Below are 22,766 nucleotides of genomic sequence, written 5' to 3' on the forward strand. Positions count from 1 at the left end.
CATATGAAAAACAATGTCAACCAACCAAAGGTTCCAGGGACTAAGCAACTACCCAAAGAAAATACATGGACTGAACCTGGGCTCCAACCTCGTAGGTAACAATGAATAGCCTAGTAAGAGCACCAGTGGAAGGCGAAGCCCTTGGTCCTGGCAAGACTGAACCCCCAGTGAATGTGATTGTTGGGGGGAAGGCGGTAATGGGGGGAGGATGGGGAGGGGAACATCAATACAGAATAGGAGGGGGAAGGTTTAGGGTGACTTGGCCCGGAAACTGGGAAAGTGAATAACAATTGAAATGTAAATAAGAAATAATCAAGTTAATAAAGATTAAAAAAGATAATGTAAAATGGAAAAAGCTACTGGCCCAAAACATACAGGAAATCCAGGACCCAATGAGAAGATCAAACCTAAGGATAATAGGTATAGAAGAGAGTGAAGACTCCCAACTCAAAGGACCAGTAAATATCCTCAATAAAATCATAGAAGAAAACTTCCCCCACCTAAAGAAAGAGATGCCCATAAGCATACAAGAAGACTACGGAACTCCAAATAGATTGGACCAAGAAGAAACTCCTCCTATCACATAATAGTCAAAACACCAAATGCACAAAACAAAGAAAAATATTAAAAGCAGTAAGGGAAAAAGACAAGTAACATATAATGGCAGACCTATCAGAATCTCACCAGACTTCTCACCAGAGACTATGAGAGCCAGAAGATCCTGGACAGATGTCATACTGACCTTAAGAGAACACAAATGCCAGCCCAGGTTATTGTATCCAGCAAAACTCTCAATTAACATAGATAGAGAAAACTAGGTATACCATGACAAAACCAAATTTGCACAATATCTTCCTACAAATCCAGCCCTACAAAGGATAATAAATGGTAAAGCCCAACTTAAGGAGGCAAGCTACACCCTAGAAAAAGTAAAATAATCATTTTGCAACAAGAGAAGACAAGCACACAAACATAATCTCACATCCAAACACGAACAGGAAGCAACAATCACTATTCCTTAATATGTCTCAACATCAATGGACTCAATTCCCCCAATAAAAAGACACAGATTAAAAAACTGGATATGCAAGGACCTAACATTTCGCTGCCTACAGGAAACACACCTCAGAGACAAAGACAGACACTACCTCAGAGGAAAAGACTGGAAAACAACTTTCCAAGCAAATGGTCGGAACAAGCAAGCTGGAATAGCCATTCTAATATCGAATAAAATCGATTTTCAACCAAAAGTCATCAAAAAAGATAAGGAAGGACACTTCATATTCATCAAAGGAAAAATACACCAAGGTGAACTCTCAATCCTAAATATCTATGCTCCAAATACAAGGGCACCTACATACATAAAAGAAAGCTTACTAAAGCTCAAAACACACAATGCACCTCACACAATAATAGTAGGAGATTTCAACACTCCACTCTCATCGGTGGACAGATCATGGAAACAGAAATTAAACAGAGACATAGACAGACTAAGAGAAGTCATGAACCAAATGGACTTAACAGATATTTATAGAATATTCTATCCTAAAACAAAAGGATCTACCTTCCTCTCACAACATCATGGTATTTTCCCCAAATTGACCAGATAATTGGTCATAAAACAGACCTCAACAGATACAGAAAGATAGAAATAATCCCATGCAACCTATCAGACCACCACGGGCTAAAGGTTATCTTCAATAACAATAAGGAAAAAATGCACACATATACATGGAAGGTGAACAATGCTCTACTCAATGATAACCTGGTCAAGGAAGAAATAAAGAAAGCAATTAAAGACTTCTTAGAATTTAATGAAAATGAAGTTACAGCATACCCAAATTTATGGGACATGATGAAAACTGTGCTAAGAGGAAAACTCATAGCTCCGAGTGCCTGCAGAAAGTAACAGGAGAGAGCATATACCAGCAGCTTGACAGCACACCTAAAAGCTACATAACAAAAAGAAGAAAACACACCCAGGAGGAGTAGAAGGCAGGAAAAAAACTCAGAGCTGATATCAACCAAGTAGAAACAAAAAGGACTATAAAAAGAATCAACAGAACCAAAAGCTGGTCCTTTGAGAAAATCAACAAGATAGATAAACCTTTAGCCAGACTAACCAGAGGACACAGAGAGTGTGTTCAAATTAACAAAATCAGAAATGAGAAGGGAGACATAACAACAGAGCCAGAGGAAATTAAAAAAAAACATCAGATCCTACTACAAAAGCCTATATTCAACAAAACTTGAAAATCTTCAGGAAATGGACAATTTCCTAGACAGATACCAGTTACTCCAGTTAAATCAGGAACAAATAAACCATTTAAACAACCCCATAACTCCTAAAGAAATAGAAACAATCATTAAAATCTCCCAACCAAAAAGTGCCCAGGTCTAGATGGGTTTTGTGCAGAATTCTATCAGACCTTCATAGAAGACCTCATACCAATACTATCCAAACTATTCTATGAAATTAAAACAGACAGAGTGCTACCGAATTCCTTCTATGAAGCCACAATTACTCTTATACCTAAACCACACAAAGACCCAACAAATAAATAGAACTTCAGAACAATTTCCCTTATGTATATCGACGCAAAGATACTCAATAAAATTCTTGCAAACAGAATTCAAGAGCACATCAAAACAATCATCCATCAAGATCAAATAGGCTTCATCCCAGGCATGCAGGAATGGTTTATTTATGGAAAACCATCAACGTAATCCACTATATAAACAAACAGAAAGATAAAACCACATGATTATTTCATTAGATGCTGAGAAAGCATTTGACTAAATTCAACACCCCTTCATGATAAAAGTCCTGGAAAGAATAGGAATTCAAGGCCCATACCTAAACATAGTAAAAGCCATATACAGCAAACCAGTAGCTAATATTAAACTAAATGGAGAGAAACTTGAAGCAATCCCACTAAAATCAGGGACTAGACAAGGCTGCCCACTCTCTCCCTACTCATTCAATATAGTTCTCGAAATCCTAGCCAGAGCAATCTGACAACAAAAGGAGGTCAAGGGGATACAGATTGGAAAGGAAGAAGTCAAAATATCACTATTTGCAGATGATATTATTGTATACGTAAGTGACCCCAAAAGTTCCACCAGAGAACTACTAAACCTGATTAACACCTTCAGAAATGTGGCTGGGTATAAAATTAACTCAACTTCCTCTACACAAAAGAGAAACAAGTCGAGAAAGAAATTAGGGAAACGACACCCTTCATAATAGTCCCAAATAATATAAAATACCTTGGTGTGACTTTAACCAAGCAAGTGAAAGATCTGTTTATGATAAGAACTTTCAAACCTCTGAAGAAAGAAATTGAAGAAGAGCTCAGAAGATGGAAAGATCTCCCATGCTCATGGATTGGCAGGATTAATATCGAGGGAGCCATCCTTATCCTGCCAGTCTCAAGATGAGATTTTCAGGGTTTGGAGACATCTCGATCTCACTCTTGTTCCAGGTTCATTCCTCTGGTCACACAACTCTCACTTTGCCCCAATATTTTCACTTATATTTATTTATTTGCATGTGTGTGTGTGAGAGATAATACACATGTGCATTCACACACACTTTTGGATGCTCATACATATAGAATTTATAGGACGACTTTTGGACAGACTCCATTCTATCCTTCCAACATATGGAACCTGGGAATCATAGTTGGATTTCAGGCTTGCTTACAAATAACAGCCTGCTGAGCCATCTCACCAGCTTAATATCCAATTTTGAAATTTTCAAATTTAGTTGAAATAGTCACAGATAGATAGCATAGAAAATATAGTGTCTGAAAATGCTGGTGATATGTGTCAATGGAAAGGACCCATACTGCTATGCAAAGTTCTAGAAAGAATGTTCCATTTATGTTCAGTGTTAACTAGAGCCAGATGATAGTAGGAACAGGAAGAGAAGCTTAGTTCCCCTTTCGAAGAAATGGAGAGTCTGAGCATTGTGGCTTCCCTAGGGAATAAGAAAATTGTCTTTCTAGACAGTGGTGCTCAATCAATAAACCAAGACCCCTTTGGGGTTCCATATCAGATATCCTGAACATCAGACATTTACATTAAGATTTATAGCAATAGCAAATAATAGTTATGAAGTAGCAACAAAAATAGTTTTATGGTTGGGGTCACCACAATATGAGGGACTGTATTAAAGAGTTGCAGCATTAGGAAGTTTGAGAAGCACCGCCCTAAAGCTCACAAGCTGGCCAGGGCTGGTTAGGCCTGCAAGTGTAAGGATAGTAGGTGGTGAAAGTGACTGTCTTAGTGAGGGTTCCCATTACTATGAAATAACGCTATGACGACAGCAACTTTTATAAAGGAAAATATTTAATCAGGTTCAGAGGCTTAGTCCATGGAAGCATGGCCCCATGCAGGCAGACATGGTGCTGGAGAAGGAGCTGAGAGTTCTATATTCAAATTGGCAGGCAGCAGGAAGAGAACTGCCTTTACTTTCTAAAACCTCAGTGACCATACCCAGGGTCATAGCTCCTCCAAAAAGACCACACCTCCTGTGATGCCACTCCCTTAAAGCAAACAGTAAAACCCATGAGTGTAGGGGGGCTGTCTCTATTCAAACCACCACAGTGATTGAGAATAGAATCTCAATAGTTTTCACTGTTGCAACAAGACAATGACTAGGTGAGAGTGGTGTTGAGAGCCAGGCTGTGATAGGTACCAGATATTCACAGTATGAAAAAATATTACTACTTCTGGATTCGTATTTGATTATGTAGATCTGGTTTTGTTGTTGTTGTTGAGACAGTAGCCCTTGTCTTTCTAGTACTGAGATTAAAGACATATGCCACCATGGCTGGCCCTGCATTTACATATTTTCCATACCAAACCCCAAAGAGAATCATGATGTGCTTGTGGGGAGGTTCATATTTCTGCACATTCACTCATAATTAATAACCTATGTGTGTTGTAATAAAAGTACTGGTACATTTTTCAGGCATATGTTTACCCAAGATTGAGATTAGCTTGTATTTTTAGCTTTTTAAATTATAAACCTCTGCAAACTTATATTTACATATGTGTATTAATATTTAATAAATATTTATACACAGTAGGGTCCTGAAGAATATTAAAGAAAAAATATTAAATTTACCTAAATCAGATGGGATTATCATAAATAATGAAACAATTCATCTTTATACTGTAATGTGGGCTTCTTTAAATTTCAAGTATGATCCCCAGTGAACTAGACTATGGGGGGAGGGCGGCAATGGGGGGAGGGTTGGGAGGGGGACACCCATAAGGAAGGGGAGGGGGGAGGGGGATGTTTGCCCGGAAACGGGGAAAGGGAAATGTATATAAGAAATGTATATAAGAAATACTCAAGTTAATAAAAAAATAATAATAATAAAAATTTCAAGTATGATAAACAGAATAAAAATGTTTATTTTTTAGGAAAACTGTGGAGAAAAAAACTATGTGGGTGAAGAGATGGTTCAGGGCTTAAGAGCACCAAAGTCAATTTCTCAGCACCCACATTGCAGTTCACAACCATCTGCAACTTCAGAGGTTCTTATGCTCTCTTCTGGCCTCTTCAGGCACCAGGCATGCATGGGGAATACAGACATATATGCAGGCATAACACAGATACACATAAAATAAAATAATTCTTAAAGGGTTTTAAAAAAGAAAGGACTAAAAGACAAGCTGTCCATGGATTGTAGACAAAAACCTTTTGAGTATGGAAGTCTTGTCGTGTATGTTTCAGCCAATCTTCAGAGGATTATACTGTGAAGTCTTATAGTTCAAAAGCTTCCAGCAGTGAGTAGGTAGTATTAGCAGGAAGTCTACTCAATCCCACCAACACAGATGTCAACAATTAGAAGCTTTTCAGGCTGAAAAATGCTGTTATTATGACATAATTTTTATGGAGAGAGCATATGTATATACATTATTGTATCAAATTTAAAAATTGATCACTTCCTTTGCTTGCCTCTAGAATAACCCAAGGAACATATAACAAAGGGTAGTAAAAACTGATATACTAAGACTGCACTTTACTTAGAGCCGGGAATGGTAGCGGTGAAGAGCTGGCCCCAAGCTGAAGAGCAGAGGGAAATGGACATAAATTACCCTGGACCTGTGTAAATTCAATGGCCAACAATGTGTCTCAAGTCTCCTAGGCTCTGTAAGTGTATACTGGGTATGGTGGGACCCATGGACAGTTTACCTATAGGTCAGATATTCACCACTAGTCCCAGATCCCAGCTTCTCAAACATGAAAACCAACATCATTGGACACTTGAAAAAGATTTCTTGGTCTCAATATGGTCTTTTCTAAAATCATAACCCTATATATAAACCTCTCCAGGTGATCGGATGCCAAGTAGAAGGACCTAGCTTATTCCAGACATACTCTATTTGGACTTACTTGTTTCTTCTCCTCTCTGGTAACAGCTGGTAGACTTCCATTAAACACATTTTTTTCTGAAAAACTTCATTTTCACTCTATTTCCAGATCTTAGACTATTCACAGAAGAGAATTATTCTTTTCAACCAGCATCCTAAATACAATGGACAAGGCTCTGTCTTTACTTTTCCCATGTACCAAAGAGGAAACTGAGTAACTGGTTGAATAACCTGACACATAAGGATATGAAGCAAAATTAAAGTAAAAAGCTACATAAAGAACAAAAGAGGGGCTGAGAAGGTAGCTCAGTTGGGAATGTGCTTCTCACTGAGGCAGAAGGACCTGACTTCAATTCTTAGCATACACATAAGAAACTGGGTGTGGTGGTGCTTGCTTGAAATATCAGCTTGTAGTGTGACTTTTCCTAGTTAGATATGAGCAAAATATGTACTCACTGAACATAGAGCAAAGTCCAACAAAGTTTATCTTTTCTAGCTAATCAGTTTACCAGGTTACTCCCAGGAGCATGGGTGATGGTTTGCTTTCAGGAGTATAGACAACTCCAGGGAAGTCTTAAAAGGGGCAAATGCACTTTCTGTGTCATATTCTACACAGTTATACACTTACTCTTTGTACAAGATGTCTATCTTTCTTAGAATACTTAGCTGCGCCTCTTGCCTTAAGCCTCTAGATGTCAGCACTGCCATCATTCTCCATCTGTGAACATCAACAGATTCACACACTGCTGATGGAGGAACGTTCTCCCACTTGGGAAGTATTGCTATAGACTTACAACCTTACATTACTTTGAATAATGGTTTTAGCTCTTAGCCTTCATATCACAGGTTTCAGAAATTACCTCTCCCAGACTTGAAAGTACCAAGTGATAAAACCAATACTGAGCAATAAAGCTCTTAGATGCTCTCCTAGGAGCAGTACTTGAAATTGTCTTGTAAGGGCTTAAGTAGAGTCATGGCTATTTTGATTGGTCTTAGGAGAATACAGACCATGGCTCCATTCCCAATTAATAGATGTCTGGGTAGAGGAATGTAGAACTCTAGCAGGACCATTTCAAGTTAAGAAAGTCATTGAAGACAACAAGCTGAAATGGACTTGGTGCTTTCCGGGAAGAAATTTTGGCTTTAAATCCATTAAAACACACAGGGCAATTTCTACTGGAGCAGCACTGACTAGTCCATCATGTTCAGTCTCTGATTAGATTGGCACTTAATTCCCTACATGGTACTTTTACTCTGCTGACCCAGTTCTTCACAATTCAAGCAACTTAAGATCCATTATTTGAACTGACGAAAACTCTTTTATTCAGTAGTCACATGCTTAGTGAATGTGCTTAGTTTCTAGTTAGTAAAGTCCAGGAAGCACATTGGGTATTATTCCTCATGAAAGGTCCTGACACTAAGAAAACAATCATTGTTTAAATCCTACTGAAAATGTAAAGGGAGAAAGATTAGCTATGAGCGAACAAACATAAAGAACTAATAACTGACAGGGAGTAGATTGAGCAACTCTGAAACCAGAGGCACACACCCAAATGATACAGCATGTACTAGGAACATCTGGAACTATGCAGGTTACAGATGTGATGAAATGGGAAATTAGAATAGTGTTAAAGACAATTGGCAGGAATAAGCTCATCTGGAGCAGAGAAATGTCCACACGAAATACAGTAGCAGAAAATGTGCAGATTGAGCATCTTCTAAAGAAAAATCACATTTGAGATTTTATTTAGGAGTCACTACAGTTTCACTGCTGTGAAATGGAGAGTGGCCTGGATTTTTAGTTCAATGTTTTGTGACCAAGGACATGACGAGGGTATGCTGTGAATGTCAGATGGAGATGCAATCTTCATTTGTGGAAACTTCACATGTTTTTTTAATAAGGGATGGCAGAACCATCAGAGCCATTTTATTTAAATCAGAAAAAGATGGTGTAATCTCAACACATGGGAGGTAAAGGTGGGGAGACTGTGAGTTGTTTGTAGTGTTTGCAAAAAGCACTATCTCAAAAAAATGAAATATATAAGAAAGATCTTATCAAAAGCTTATAACTATAAAAATAAGTCAACAAAGGACAAGCATGCAGTATTATACAAGTCTCCCATGTGGTAATATGTAATACTAAAATTGTCTGAAATTTCCAATAACATACTGTCAGCACTGCTGGGGGGTTAGAGAGGTTCTGTCCACATCTGCTGGGAAGTGCGTTCTCACTGATGCGAAGTACTGGGGCCAATAGCAAGGACTGGGAGCTGGCAACCTGACTGGCAGAAGTAGCCACCTTGCTAGCACCAGTCAGATCTTCTGCATGTTGCTGCCACCTAGTGTGTAAATATTTATGAGAAGCACCAAGATTAGAGAAATGTGACCACTGTTATCTTTTACTTTTATGCTTATGTCAAGTGGGGAAGGATTATAATGTGTTGAATAACTGTTTACATGAAACACATCCAGGTTTTTTGGAACATACAGAGATGCTACCCAAATAAAGCTTGAAATTTATTGATTAAAGAATTAATTTATATGCAGTATTAATAGGACACAAATTATTGCAACTTCCACCATATTTTGGAAGCTTTCATATAATTACATGTATTAATCTGCATATTTTCCATTGTGGGAGGCAATGGACATTGTAATTAAGACAAATGGCACTTGTGATCTTCAATCTCACTTTGAAGGAAGGCATTATTGGGCTGTAAAAATGGCTCAGTAGTTAAGAGCACTTTCTCCTTTTCCAGAGGCCCTGAGTATGGTCAGGTGGCTCACAACTGTCTGTAATGACAGTTTGGGGAATCTGATGCCCTCTCCCCTCCTCCATAGGCATGCATACTTATGGCATTCACTCACGCAAACATATATGTGCAAATAAAAATAATTTCTTTTTGTAAAGTATGACATTGTTTACATATTTAACTGTGATAAACTTTATTCTTCTGGAACTCTCTGAAAACAAGCACAACTTGTATATAGTATATAGACTCAAGTGGGTAACTGGGTTCAAATTTGTGATATTTTGAACAATAATACTGCTGCTTTGGTTAGGGTTACTATTGTGATGAAACACAATGAACAAAGCAACTTGGTGGGGTCGGTGGGAGCAGGTATTACTTAGCTCACACTTCTATATCACTGATCATCACTGAAGGAAGTCAGGACAGAGACTCAAACAGAGCAGGAACCTGGAGGCAAGATCTGGTTCAGAAACCAGAAAGGAGTTCTTCTTACTAGCTTGCTCCTCATGGCTTGCCCAGCTGGCTTTCTTTTAGAACCTAGGACCACCAGCTCAGAGATGGCACCATCCACAATGGGTTGGGCCCTTCCCTATAAATCACTAATTAAGAAAATGTCCTACACCCAAATCTCAATTGAGGTACTCTTAGTTAGGGTTTTTACTGCTATAAATAGACCTCATGACCAAGGCATGGTGTCTTATGAAAACAACATTTAATTGGGGTTGGCCTTCAGGTTCAGAAGTTCAGTCCATTATCATCAAGGTATCATCAAGCATGCAGTGTTCAGGCAGGCATGGTATAGGAAGAGCTGAGAGTGCTACATGTGAAGGCTACTAGGAGTAGACTGGCTTCCAGACAGCTAGAAGGAGGGCCTTAAAGCCCACACCCACAGTGACATACTTCCTCTAACAGGACCACACCTCCAAATAGTGCCACTGCTTGGGTCAAGCATATTCAAACCACCACACTTCCTTTCAGATAATTCTAGTTTGTGTCAAGTTGATAGAAAACTATTAATCACAACTACACTGGTGAGTATTTTAATAATAATTTATTTCAAACACACCCTTGTCCTTAACTTTAGCTAGGTTCATATGCCTCTCTTCACCAAACTGCACGTTTTTATGCCCTCACTTTATACTTTATATGTATCTAATGGTAAATTCAGGAAGCATGCCACAGCCTGGATGCTGTGCTGTCTTGAAATTTCCTTCACCAAACAAGTTAGCCCATTACTTCTTCATTTATGTTCAGATATGTTCTCAGGACAAAGACAAGGAGCAGACTGAATCCATCAGAAGAGAACATGAGTGGCCTCTAGTGCTTTCCTTCCATCCTTCTGTGCACAGTTGAGATTGCATTCTGGTTTGCAAAACTCCCCTAAAAATAATCCACTCACCTCTCTGACTTTAGCTGAATTTCAGTTTTAGGATTCTTTATTCTTACTCTCATAAGTTCATCAAAACTATAGTAGAAGATATAAGGGTACAAACCCTCCAAACTCTACAACAGTCATGAATATTACTATCCAAAAGAATAGAGGCAGTTCTCAAGAGCAAACTTTGAAATAGCATAAGCTGTCAACCCAAGACAAAAGCTGAATTTGAATGAAAAGTTGTATTTAACTAACTGTGTAAAAGGACTTGTTAATGAAAATGACCATTTTTTTCCTTCATTAAAACAGAGACAGCTGAAAGACAAGGCTAGCACATTCAGATTCCTGAAAGGGGAAAAAAGACAAAAGCAAAACAACAATAACAAAGACAGACCACCAATCAACAATCCTGCACCCGAGAAACCTATCCAAAATGTATGAGAAACCAAAACATCCTCAATAAGCAAAACCAGAATGCTTTCAATGGATGACATGATCTATCAGAAACAGAAAGAGGGAGGGCCCGGGAAGATGGCCCAGAGGATAAGGGAACTTACTGTCGAGACCGAGGACCTAAGATTGATACCTGGGATCTGTGGTGAAAGGAAATAATCGAACCGACTCCTGCAAGTTGTTCTCTGGCATGCACACAAAGTCTGACTTGCACACACACAGGCATATACAGACATACACATTTGTGTGTGTACATATGCACCATATACATTACATATAGACATATACAATATCATATATATATATATATATGAAAAAAGCTCTACAATTGAAAGGAACCAGTAATTATTTACAAATAAATAAAGAACATCAATAAAATGACATCTACAGGTAACTACAGAAATAGAATAGATGAGTGGGGTAGAACATGTTCATTCCCACATGACTTTCCTTGGACAAAGCTGGAGCTAACAGAGGTAATTTTTGAGAAGCAAGGATAATTCCCAGGCCCCTTCCATCACCACATCCCTTAACGACCTTTGTAAAAAGTAACAAATTCTTTTAGTCTTTTGCTTGGAATAATGCTTGCTTGGATAGTCAGTGTTATCAACTGGATATTCAAGATTACAACTAAGCTAACACATAAATTACCATTGGGTATGATTATAGCTAGCAACTTTCCCACCAAGGAAGTTGGTAATATTTAAGATTCATATAGTAGCATTCTCAGTATTGTTGCTGATTTTTTTTTCATAAAATCATCCATACAGTTAAGGGCTAGATGCTGTACATGTGCTGTTAAGGTCCCCAGTGACAAAGACCCATTGAATATCACGGTTTGGAGGTGGAGCATTTGTGGATTTGAAGGAGTAAAAGCTAGAAATTCTCACATGTTTCGAGGTAACTACTTTCTTCTGGTAGTGGGCAGTCTAAACAGAGGGTAACAACTGAAAAGCCTCAAATTCAAATCTAAGCACTGACAGAGAACGGAGGAGTTTTTGATACTACTAAAATACTTTATCACTTGCACCCCCAAAGGCAAGGAGATAAGTTTTCCAGGTTCTAAAAAGTCATGGCCCCATAAGGGCATTTTCTTATTTACCTTTTAAAATTATTTTTTCTAAGGTAAGTCCCAATTTTAAGTAGTTTTCTAAAATAGATTTCACAGGATATTTTTCCATTTGCATTTATTAATGCTTTCATATCGAATATTTACCACTTTTCATGTACAAATATTATAAACAAGTTGGTTCTAAACAGTCACCAAGTGTTTTTGATACTATAGTTCAGTTTTTCATTCACTCTTCTGTTTCTTGCTTGTGACACTCTTACTCTGTATCCCAGGCTAGCCTCTTATGCATTTTGTAACCTAGGCTGGTCCTAAGCTACTTACTAGCAATCCTTTCCTCCTGAGTACTGAGATTGCAGACATGAGCTACCGCATTAGGCTCCTGCAATTTCTTGATTTCCCTGCTATGTATTTAATCTCTATGTAATAATAACTCAGAATTATCTTTTTAAATGTCTTTCTATTAATTTACTTATGTATTCACTTTACATCCCAATAGCAAACCCCCTCACATCCCCCCCCCTTCACCTCTGAGAATGGGGAGTTAACCACAGGGAACCAACTCACCTGGGTGCCTCAAGACATTGCAGCACTAGGCACACCCTCTCCTACTGAGGCTAGACAAGGAAGCCCAGTTAGGGGGAAAGGATCCACAGTCAGGCAACAGAGTCAAGGTAAGCCCTGCTCCAATTGTTGGGGGACCTGCATGAAGACAAAGCTGCACATCTGTTACGTATGTGCTATGTCCATAGGCTCAGCCTTTGTATGTTCTTTGATGGTTCAGTCTTTGGGAACCCCCAAGACTACAGGTTAGTTGACTCTAGTAGTCTATTTTGGAGTCCCTATCCCCTCCTGGTCCATCAATCCTTCCCCCAACTCTTCCCCAAGACTTCCCAAGTTCTATCTAATGTTTGGTTGTGGGTTTTTGCATCTGTTTCCATCTGTTGCTATGGGGAGCCTCTCAGAAGACAGTTATGCTAGGCTCCTGTCTGTGAATCCAGGTTGACAGATATAAACATAGCCTAAGGGTCTGAAATATTTGAAGAAGGAAGGCTGGCCTGCAATGTGTCCCTGTTGATCCTCTGAGGACAGCTTGGCATGGTGCCCCCGTAAATTGGCAGGGGGTGCTACTGTATTCATTTATGTTCATCTCACACAGGGCACCTGTATATCCAGGCCAGAAGTGACAAATAAAGATTTCAATAATATAGTCACATGTTTATCATTGTTACAAGGCTTTGACCAACAAAGAGACATCACAGTATCACGGTGTGTGCCTGTGAATTCACTACTGGTGCAGTCACAGTAGTAGCTGTCTCCTCCATCTGCATACAGATCTCCATGGAGACATGGCTAACTGGTGCATTCATCAAAGTTGAGCTCATAGTAGGAATCCAGGTACATAGTTTAGGAGGGCGCAAGGAAGATTGTGTGAATCTCTCTCAGAAGGAGAAATAAAGTTGTCATCTGAAGTGGATGTAGTAAGGGAACTGAGTAGAAGAAGAGATGGGGAGGGGAATGGATAGAGGAGAGAGCCAAGGAGAAAGGGGCAGAAGAGTGAACACAAGTGGAGGACTTGCGGGGGGCAGTGGGGGACATCTCTCAGATGCACCAGAGACCTTTGATGGTGGAGGCTCAGGGAGTCTACGTGAGTGATTCTAGCTGAGACTCTTAGCAGTAGCCTAACTACAGGGATACACGTGAGCTGATGACCTCCTACTGCTGGATTTTCTCTCCTTTGGGAGAATGATATTTTGCAAAGGCAAGTCAGGGAACTCACTTAACAGCTGTAAGCAAATATTAGGAGCTGACTTAAATGGATGCCTTAGTGTCTTCAGCACTTCCTAGTGCTGAGTTAGAAGGAAACGGGGTGGGCAGAGTAGTGTTTCCTGTTCTCCGTCCATTCCCATCCAGAGCCAGAGGCATGTGACTGACCGGGACATGAAATGAAAACTGTAACCATGGGAACTTAAGCCAAGCAAGCCAGTTAAATTGACTATGTTATCTGAGAAAGGACATTTTAGTGTTCCCTCACTAAATACAATAGAGTTGTGATTCTGTCACTTCTATGTTGCTTCTTACATGCCTAGGTGAACTCTGTCCCTGAAGATGGCACGTGGATAGTAACAGGGGCATGCCTAGGTGAACTTTGTCCCTGAAGATGGCACGTGGATAGTAACAGGGGATGAACTTCTTTTCAAGTTGCTTTTACATCTTTCACTCGAGAGGTTGAATTTCACCTCTTGGGTGGTTGGTATCTGGTAACTGATGCTATTTGTACAGAGTAGTGCTGACCTAGAGTGCACAGTGCCTTAGGTTTGTGGACCTGGCAGGGGTAGAGTACTCATAAAAAAACCTCACTCACATTTGAATATATTATATCAGCTCTTCCAATTATATGGCTACGATTAAAACAGAACTATCTTCCAAAAATTATATGTTCATAGATTGAAGTTTAAATAATAACAATATTATCTCCCATCTTTCTTTTGTTAAAAATAATGTGAGTGGCTATTTTTTTCTTGATATCATCAAGGAAGGAAGTTTGAGCACCAGCTCATTTGTGTCTGCACAGTCTTTCTTTGAATCACCAGAGGGTTCACAGTTCTAAAGCCTCTGTACACCCAGCCACACACCACCAAGTCCAGTCCTGCTCTGCGTTTATTAAATGTCTTTACCTGCCTCAAGCCCCTACTGTCTATTCAAAGCTTTCAAGGGTCATGCCACATTGTCCTTTCTCTGTCTCCTGTAAATGTTGCCATTCTCTTCCCTCTGAACAGCTATAAGGTTCCAAAAGTTAGATCTCAGCAGTTGGCTGTACTTCAGCATCATCCAGTGTGTTGTCTATGCTGGCATGTACTACACAGCCTTGTTTCAACTAGTTGGTTCGCTCTGCTGATATCCGGCACCACATTAATTGTCAGCACAGGTGGATGTACACTCACGCAGCATCAAAAGAGCGAGTCAAGAGGGGGACTTTGAGAGTTTGTTCTTCTGCTTCATTGTCTGTGAAATCAGTTTATTAATGAATAATAGAAAAATAAGATTTAAGTAATGATGGGCAGATTTATATGAAGCATTTTAATGGGTTATAAGTAAAAACAAAGCAAAACAAACAAAAACCAAAGATAACCAGGCCAGTGATCTTTAAGCTGTTTCCCTTGATGCTCTGGTGATCTCCAAAGAGCTATCAAGACCTTTGGGAGAAACTAGTACAAACAAACAGGGCAAAGTTTAGCTTCCTGAGACCCAAGCCAAAATGGTTTCACTGTCCTTCGCCAAAGAGAGAGAGAGGGAGAGACAGAGAGAGAGACAGAGAAAGAGAGAGGCAGAGAGAGAGAGAGACAGAGAAAGGACAGAGAGACAGAGAGAGCCTGTGAGTCAATGAATAGCTTTAAAAATCATTCATTTCAATATTTTCCTTTTAAGAATTAATAATCTTTGGGTCAGTAAGAACTAATAGCTTTCCTTGTTAAGAGCTTATATCTCATCCAGCTGAATCCTGGTGGATTAGAGATAAAACTCCAGAAAACATCTTTCCTTTGATAAGCACCCATATCTCCTAAACTGTATGTAACATAGACTCTCATGTAAGAACAGAAACACTTGCATTACTTATATGAGTGCTTGGATTAACAAGAAGAAAAAGAAAAAACGGAACAAGAAAGAAAGAAGGGGGGAGGGAGGGAGGAAGACTGTACCTTCACTGCTCAAGGCTGGCATTCTATTTAAATCTGAAAATAGTGCAGCATTCTCACAGAATAATAATTTTGTTAAAGCATATTAATCTAAAGTACTGAATTATCTGGTTAAAAAGTGCTTGCAGCTTTTTCTGGGACCCAAGGTTGAGAACTGAAGTCAAGGCTCATAACAGGCTGTTCCTTCCCCTCCAGGGATTGACTCCTTCTGACCTTATCTGGCATACACACTCAAGTGCACATACCCCAAACACGGACTCAGACACATACAAATATGTAAAATTAAAAACTAGACCTTAAAAAATAGAAATATTAATCAAGGACTAAGGATTGTCAGGTTTGAAGCACTGGATCCAATCTTCACTGATATTAAGCTGGTATGAAGGCGTGCTCATGGAGGCCTCCGGTGCCCTGGAGGTGGAGGTGTGAGGAGGTAGAAACTTGAGATCTAGAAGCGATTTAGAAAACTTTTGTTTATCGTTATCCCTTCAAAACTAGCATGCTTACGGAGAGTATTTCGCCAAGCTCTAGCACTCTGTTGATTACTGAGAGGAAACCACTAGGGGGCAGCAGAGGAACTGCTCTCAATCAGGATTAAGGAAGATGCTGTGGTTGCCCTTGTCATTTTAGAGGAAGTGGGTGGGAAGCCTAAGGTCTGGGAAAATGACCATAATAACAGTACCTAGTGTTTACATAGCACCTTTCTTCAATTAGCTCAGCGTGTTTGGATGTGATTATTCAGCTGGGAGCTTCCAATTGTGGGAAATGAAGCACAAGGCAAACACGTGGCCTAGGTGGGATAGAGTAGAAAACTAATTCTTACTCATTCCACTCATTATTCTTACTCAGAAATGCTGATGCGTGATCCTTCCTGGTCGCTTCCTTAGAGACAATAAGCTGAGAGGTCAAGAGCCCTAAACTGAAATGCGTTAAATTGAAAGATTCGTAAATTCAACCAACTGGGGGAGGGAATCCCATGACTCAGAGTCAAGAGAAAACTAAAATAGAACTATATAAATTGTGTGTCTGGCAATAAAGTGTCAAGTTGAACATGTCATTTTCCAATAAAGAACATTTTAAACGTGTAAATAATCCCTGTAAATTCTTAAGCTAATTTTTATTTTTAAGCAAATCCATTCTAAACTGAGCCCCCCTCAAAAAAAATTAGCAGGAATTGAACTTACATTTTGAAAGCTAAATAAATCTTTACTGCAGAAAGAAAATGCCAGGTTCTACCATAATTTAGTAGAGAAACATTGTGATATGACAGGTAACCCAGAACTAATGAATGAACTGAACAGATAGATCCGTACCTTAGTCACAGAGGAAGTATTGCCTAGTCAGTGTGTCCAGTGAGAACATTTATCAGGAATGGTGTGCGATGCATGGTTAAGATGACACCTCATCTGCTGTATTAGCTGTGTCTTCTATAATATGAAACACCTGCCTACAGTTAGGAAGCAAGGGTTTGTTTTGGCTCACAGGTGTGGGGCAGCAAGGGAGGCAGGTGGATGGCCACCTTTTATCCACAGTCATGAAGCAGAGAAGTTAATGTTGGCACTCAGCTCGCCTCTTTTTACTCAGTCTGTGTCCCCAGCTAGTGGACAGAGGATGCCCAGATTTAAAGATGGTCTCCCCACCTCAACCTAATCTAGAGATCCCTGTGAGAGGCAAAGGGCCCTTTGGGCCAAAACTTGGGATTCAGTCTGGCCTTGAACTCACAAAAAACCTATCTGTCCCTACCTTTGTCTCCCAAGTATTGAGATCAAAGGCCTGGATTTATTCATGTATGTATGTACCCTTGAAAATACTTATATCAATCCCAATCTCTTTCTCCCTTCTTTTGGGGATCAATATCTCTGTGGACAAATACATTTATATTCTCCTTCTCTTTATATAAAATAATCAAATATTTTCTCTACTCAGATTTATTTAAATTCCTTTTCATTTACTGTATAAGCCTATTCCCAAACCATCATGTATCTGCTGAGTTTTATAGCTTGGGCCATGTGCCATGAGCCAGGCTGAGCCATTGACAGTTCTCACATGGAAGACCAAATTATATTGTGGAAGACTTGTGGTTCATAATCTGTAGCAAACCCCTCACAATCAACTCAGAGTCCTATTTCCCTAGATTCTAGACACTTTCCAGTTGACAATATTAGCCGTAACACCTGCTAATAAAGTCTACCTCCTCCTCCTCCTTCTCCCCTCCTCCTCCTCCTTCTCCCCTCCTCCTTCTCCCCTCCTCCTCCTCCCCCTCCTCCTCCTCTTCCTTTCTTCCTCACCCTCCTCCTCCTTCTTCTTCTTGCTATGTTTCTTCCACTTCACAACTGGGGTGTTGGAAGATGACTACCTCTTTATACACTCAACCCTAATAGATCACCCTCTGATTTCACCAAATACCACTCTCCTTTAAGTTGAGAAGGTAACTTTAATATGGTTTCTAAATAGTTCACAGGCTCTTTGTATAGGTCTCTTCAAAAAGGGGATTGTCTAAAAGTGGTAGACAATCTGAGTCCTAGGTGAACTGAGCTTTGTTTTATAAAAATACATAATTCAGAGACTCCAAGTCCTAAAACAGGAACTGCATGTTGTTCTTTATAAGTTATCTTTTTCTCCTCCTTCATGTTCACTGAATTTCAGAAATAACAACGTTTTATTGGATTTCATTTTATTCATCTGGGTATTTACATAAGATATCTGGTCTGATTTCCTAGAAAAAGACAAAGACTGACTCTAACTGAGGCTGGCAGCAACAACTGTTTCCTCCCTTCCTCCCTCCCTGGATCCTGCCTCCTTCCCTCCTCCCTTTTGTGTCTTTCCTTTCTGCACACAGATGTATATGAGAAGTTTAACTTTGAAGAACAGGACTTCTATGAATGGAAGACCCTGACAACTGAAGACAGAAGTGCTCCTGTGTGGGCATCTCATACCACCCAAACATGACTTAAATCAACGGTTCATGAGTGTTAGTGCTGGACAACTGCTCAGCAGCAAGAAAAGGTTGTTCACACACAATCAGTAACAGATCCAAATCTCTCATTTGAGTCTCTCCTTATTAAAGCAGTTCAAATTTTTGTATGAGTGTGTGCCTGTATTGGTATGTGTGCATATGAGTGCAGTTGCCCATAGAGGTCAGAGGAGGGTAGTAAAGGCCCTAGAACTGGAGTCACCACGTTGTTGCGCATCCTCTCCCACTGGACTTTGTTCCTAGGAACCAAACTGGAGTCTTCTGCAAAAGCAGTAATAACTCCAACCTGACCACTGGGCTACCAATCCAGTCTACAAATCTTTTTAAATAATCTTTATTCATCTTATTTATATTCATTACAGGCTTCTTTTTTTAAACGCTTTTTTGAAATAGGATTGCACTACTTAGCCTTGGCTGGCCTGGAACTTACTAAATAGATCAGAGTGGCTTTAAACTCACAGCAAACCTCTGTATTGTCGACCATGTTCTGGGATTACCAGCATGTACCATCATGCATGGTCTCTGTGTGGATTTTTCTTATTTTTTAGCAGATATGTATTTTTTTCTTTTTCTTTTTACTTGTTCTTCTCTCATACATCCTGACCACATCATCCCCTCCTTCCATTCCTCCAAGTTCCCCTACCACCTCCTCTTTGCCCCAGATCCACTGCTCCAAATTGAGAGTTTTTAATATATAATAACTCAGAACAAAATATCACATTTTAATCAATTGGGAGAAAATGAAGAAAAATTAAATCTTGATATCTGTCATATTAGATTTCCAGAATTGAATTTTCTCTCAACTGGGAAATAGCCACATTCTATTTAAACCAAAATAAAAATGTCCAGCCCTGTGGTCATTTGAGATGGTTCTCTCTGAGAGTTCTGATATATGAACATCTGTTGAACAAATTTCACCAGAAAAGGAGCACACAAAAGGCTTCATTGAGAGCTAATGATATTGCTTTTTATATTTAAAGTAGAGTTTTATAAGAATAACTTTGTATTGGCCAGGTTTCAAAGCCTTTGCTTGTTTTATGCACTGGAATTATAAGGGTTTGGGGTAACAGGGTCTCACTGTGAGCTCAGATTGGCCGCAGACTCCCACTGATGTGCCCACTTCGGCTTCCTCAGTGCTCCAAGACAGTCGATCATATACCACACAAGTCAGAACATGCAGCTCATTTGACTAGCACTGTCTCACCTTTCTCTTTCCAGCTAATCTGGGACTTCCCAGAAGGTAGGAATGTTCTTAGTCACATGTTCCATTAAACAAATAGAACAGGTGCTTCACGGAGGGTTAAGCAAATGACAACTGGGAGCACATGTCCATATCTGAGTAGAATCATAGCGTTCTTTAAGAGCAGAGAGAGAAGAAGAAATAAAGAATGAACCAGGATGGTAATGTCAGAATCTACTACACTTAAGTCATGATGAAAAGGAGACTCAGGGAAAGCCCAATAAACGATCACTGAGCTAAAAGGAGAAGCCATTGGATTTTGTGTTGTGGAAAAGAAAGAAAATACTTGGAGGTTTGGGTTGGCATGACTGCAAAGGTTAAAAATGATGGAAATGTGGTAGCTATTAGAATGGTCCAGAAGTACTCAAGCTCATTCCCTCTGCTCTGGGGTACATTCAAGATCATGTCTCCCTGCCTTGTTTAGCATAACGAAATGCAATTGAAAGTCACGTGTATCATTTCCTACAGAGGGCTTTGAGGGCCAGTGAAAATCTTTTCAAAATCTCTCTGCTATGCTGACTAAAGGTTTATAGTACATGGTTTAGGATTAAGCGTGATCTGGTGTGACACAGTCCACTGTCACCCACACAAGGGCAGATACAGCAGATAAAACAAATGTATAGTAGCTATCTCACTCCACTGACTGTGCTGAGGTGATTACAACATAAATTCAATTATTCTGACATAGGAACTAAGAAAAACAACTTTTGCTGTTAGATTGGAATTGAAAGAAATAAAACAGAAATCCAATTTTCTAATTCTATAATCAGTTATTAAAAATCAATGAAAAAATCCACAAATAACAATTTGAAAATACTTAATCTAAAAAGTGACTCAATTAGACATTTAGGTGTTCTATTTCTGTTGCTAGCTAATTGCCCCAAATTTGTAGCAATATATTCTAAATGGGCTAATGTCAATCATAATTTCTACTCTTCTCCCCAAATACCTAAAAATCTTAGATTGCTTTTCTTGCAATTATCTACCCTTTACTTTATATCATTACTGACTAATGCTACACTATCTATTAAAATTATTACTCTGTCTAGTTAATGCTCATTTATATTTTCCTTATACTTAATACTCACAAGGTCACCATAGTGACTTGATATTTCCATTTTCAAAAGGGAATTCTCTTCTTTTCCTCTCAGAAAAATAAACCTCTCAGAAATATATAGGGTGGCAAATCTATGCTAATGTTAAATATATTCTTTGCAGGGAATTTGTTTTTCCTTTTTGGATACTTAGAAAGCATTTTCCATTCTGGTGTCTTGAAGTCCATTATACTCTGTGGACCTAAATACTGTTTTATGTGCCCTTCACTGGGCTTCAAAGGTTTTCTGAATATGACACGCTCTTATCATCTTTTATTTCTGAGACAATTCCATGTTCTTAGTAAAGCATCTCTCCATTCTCTTTATTCAGCTCTTCCATAACTCTAATCATCAGCCCAGTTGAAGACACCGCCAAAAGAAGCTCCAGATTGGGATTGTGTACTTTTGAGGGTCCCTTATATTTCTGCACATGCATGCACACACCCACACAGACTGAGACACACACGCATATGTACATGCAAGCATGTGTGCGTGCACACACACACACACACACACAGAGGGGGGGGGAGACAGACAGACAGAGACAGACAGAGATAGACAGAGACAGAGAGTGACAGAATGACAGAGGCAAAGACAGACACACAGAAAAAAGCACATTAGTTGGTGGCAGAGGAGAAATGGGGAAAGGAGATGACATTTGAAATGTAAATAAACAAAATAACCAATAAAAAAGAATTATTGTCATCAAGGATTCCATATTCAATGTCAACGCAATATAACTGTAACTATGTATCAGACCTTAAAATTAATGCCATTATTATTAGGAAAAAGCAATTAAGTTGTAATATTCAATATTCTCAAGAGTTAAGTTGTAATGTTGTCATGAGTATCGGAGTTGCAGGGCCACCATTATCAACAATGTGTGGTACTGACTAGTACAGAGTGTATGTGCATGAAGACAGGGATAACAGAAAACTTACGTAATTGTTCAAGCCCCTTTTCTATAAGGATGGGTAAAAGCTTCTCTCATCACTAAGCACATTTCCAATTAACACGTTGAGACTATTCTCTTTTTCAGTTCCTGGCATGGTTGCTGGGTGGCTACCAGTGCCTAGGCTATGCCATTTACACACTGGTAGAAGGACACCTACAAATATATTTATGTAGGGGGTATTAATTTTATGGAGTGTCATGACTGGGATAAAGGGCACTTAGACAACAGGACATGCAGTATTTCTATGTGTATCTTTGAGTGTTTTCTAGAAAACATTAGAACCACAATCCATGGATTGAATAAGTAAGGTCCTGTCTTGGTGTTAGTGGGTACCAAAGGATAGAGGAAGGACAGACTCACTCTCCTGAACTGGAACACCCATCTTCTCTTGTTTTCTCATGCCCATGATCTGTGTTTAGAAATTATAACTGTTACTTCTGTCCCAGCTCATGGAGGCCTAGGTTCTCAGGCCTCTGCCCTTGAACAAATTATACTATTTTTTTACTGTTCTTCAATTAATAAACAGCATGTCCTGGAACTGTGGGGCCTTCATAATCACAGCCAAAGTAGTAAGTAAACCCTCTCTTCTGTTTATGCTCATGTTTAGGCTTCCACAACTTCTTATCAATTCTTGTTCTATTGAGACCTCTAAGCACTGTGTTATTCTTAAATTTATATTGGTTTGTGTAGATAAACCAACCCTTTATATCATAGTACAGATTTAAAAATCACTCTAAGAAATAGCAAATCTCCTTACTGAAAGAG

The sequence above is a fragment of the Rattus norvegicus genome, chromosome 15, assembly GCF_036323735.1.
Source record: "Rattus norvegicus strain BN/NHsdMcwi chromosome 15, GRCr8, whole genome shotgun sequence".
In the NCBI taxonomy this organism is placed as follows: Eukaryota; Metazoa; Chordata; class Mammalia; order Rodentia; family Muridae; genus Rattus; species Rattus norvegicus.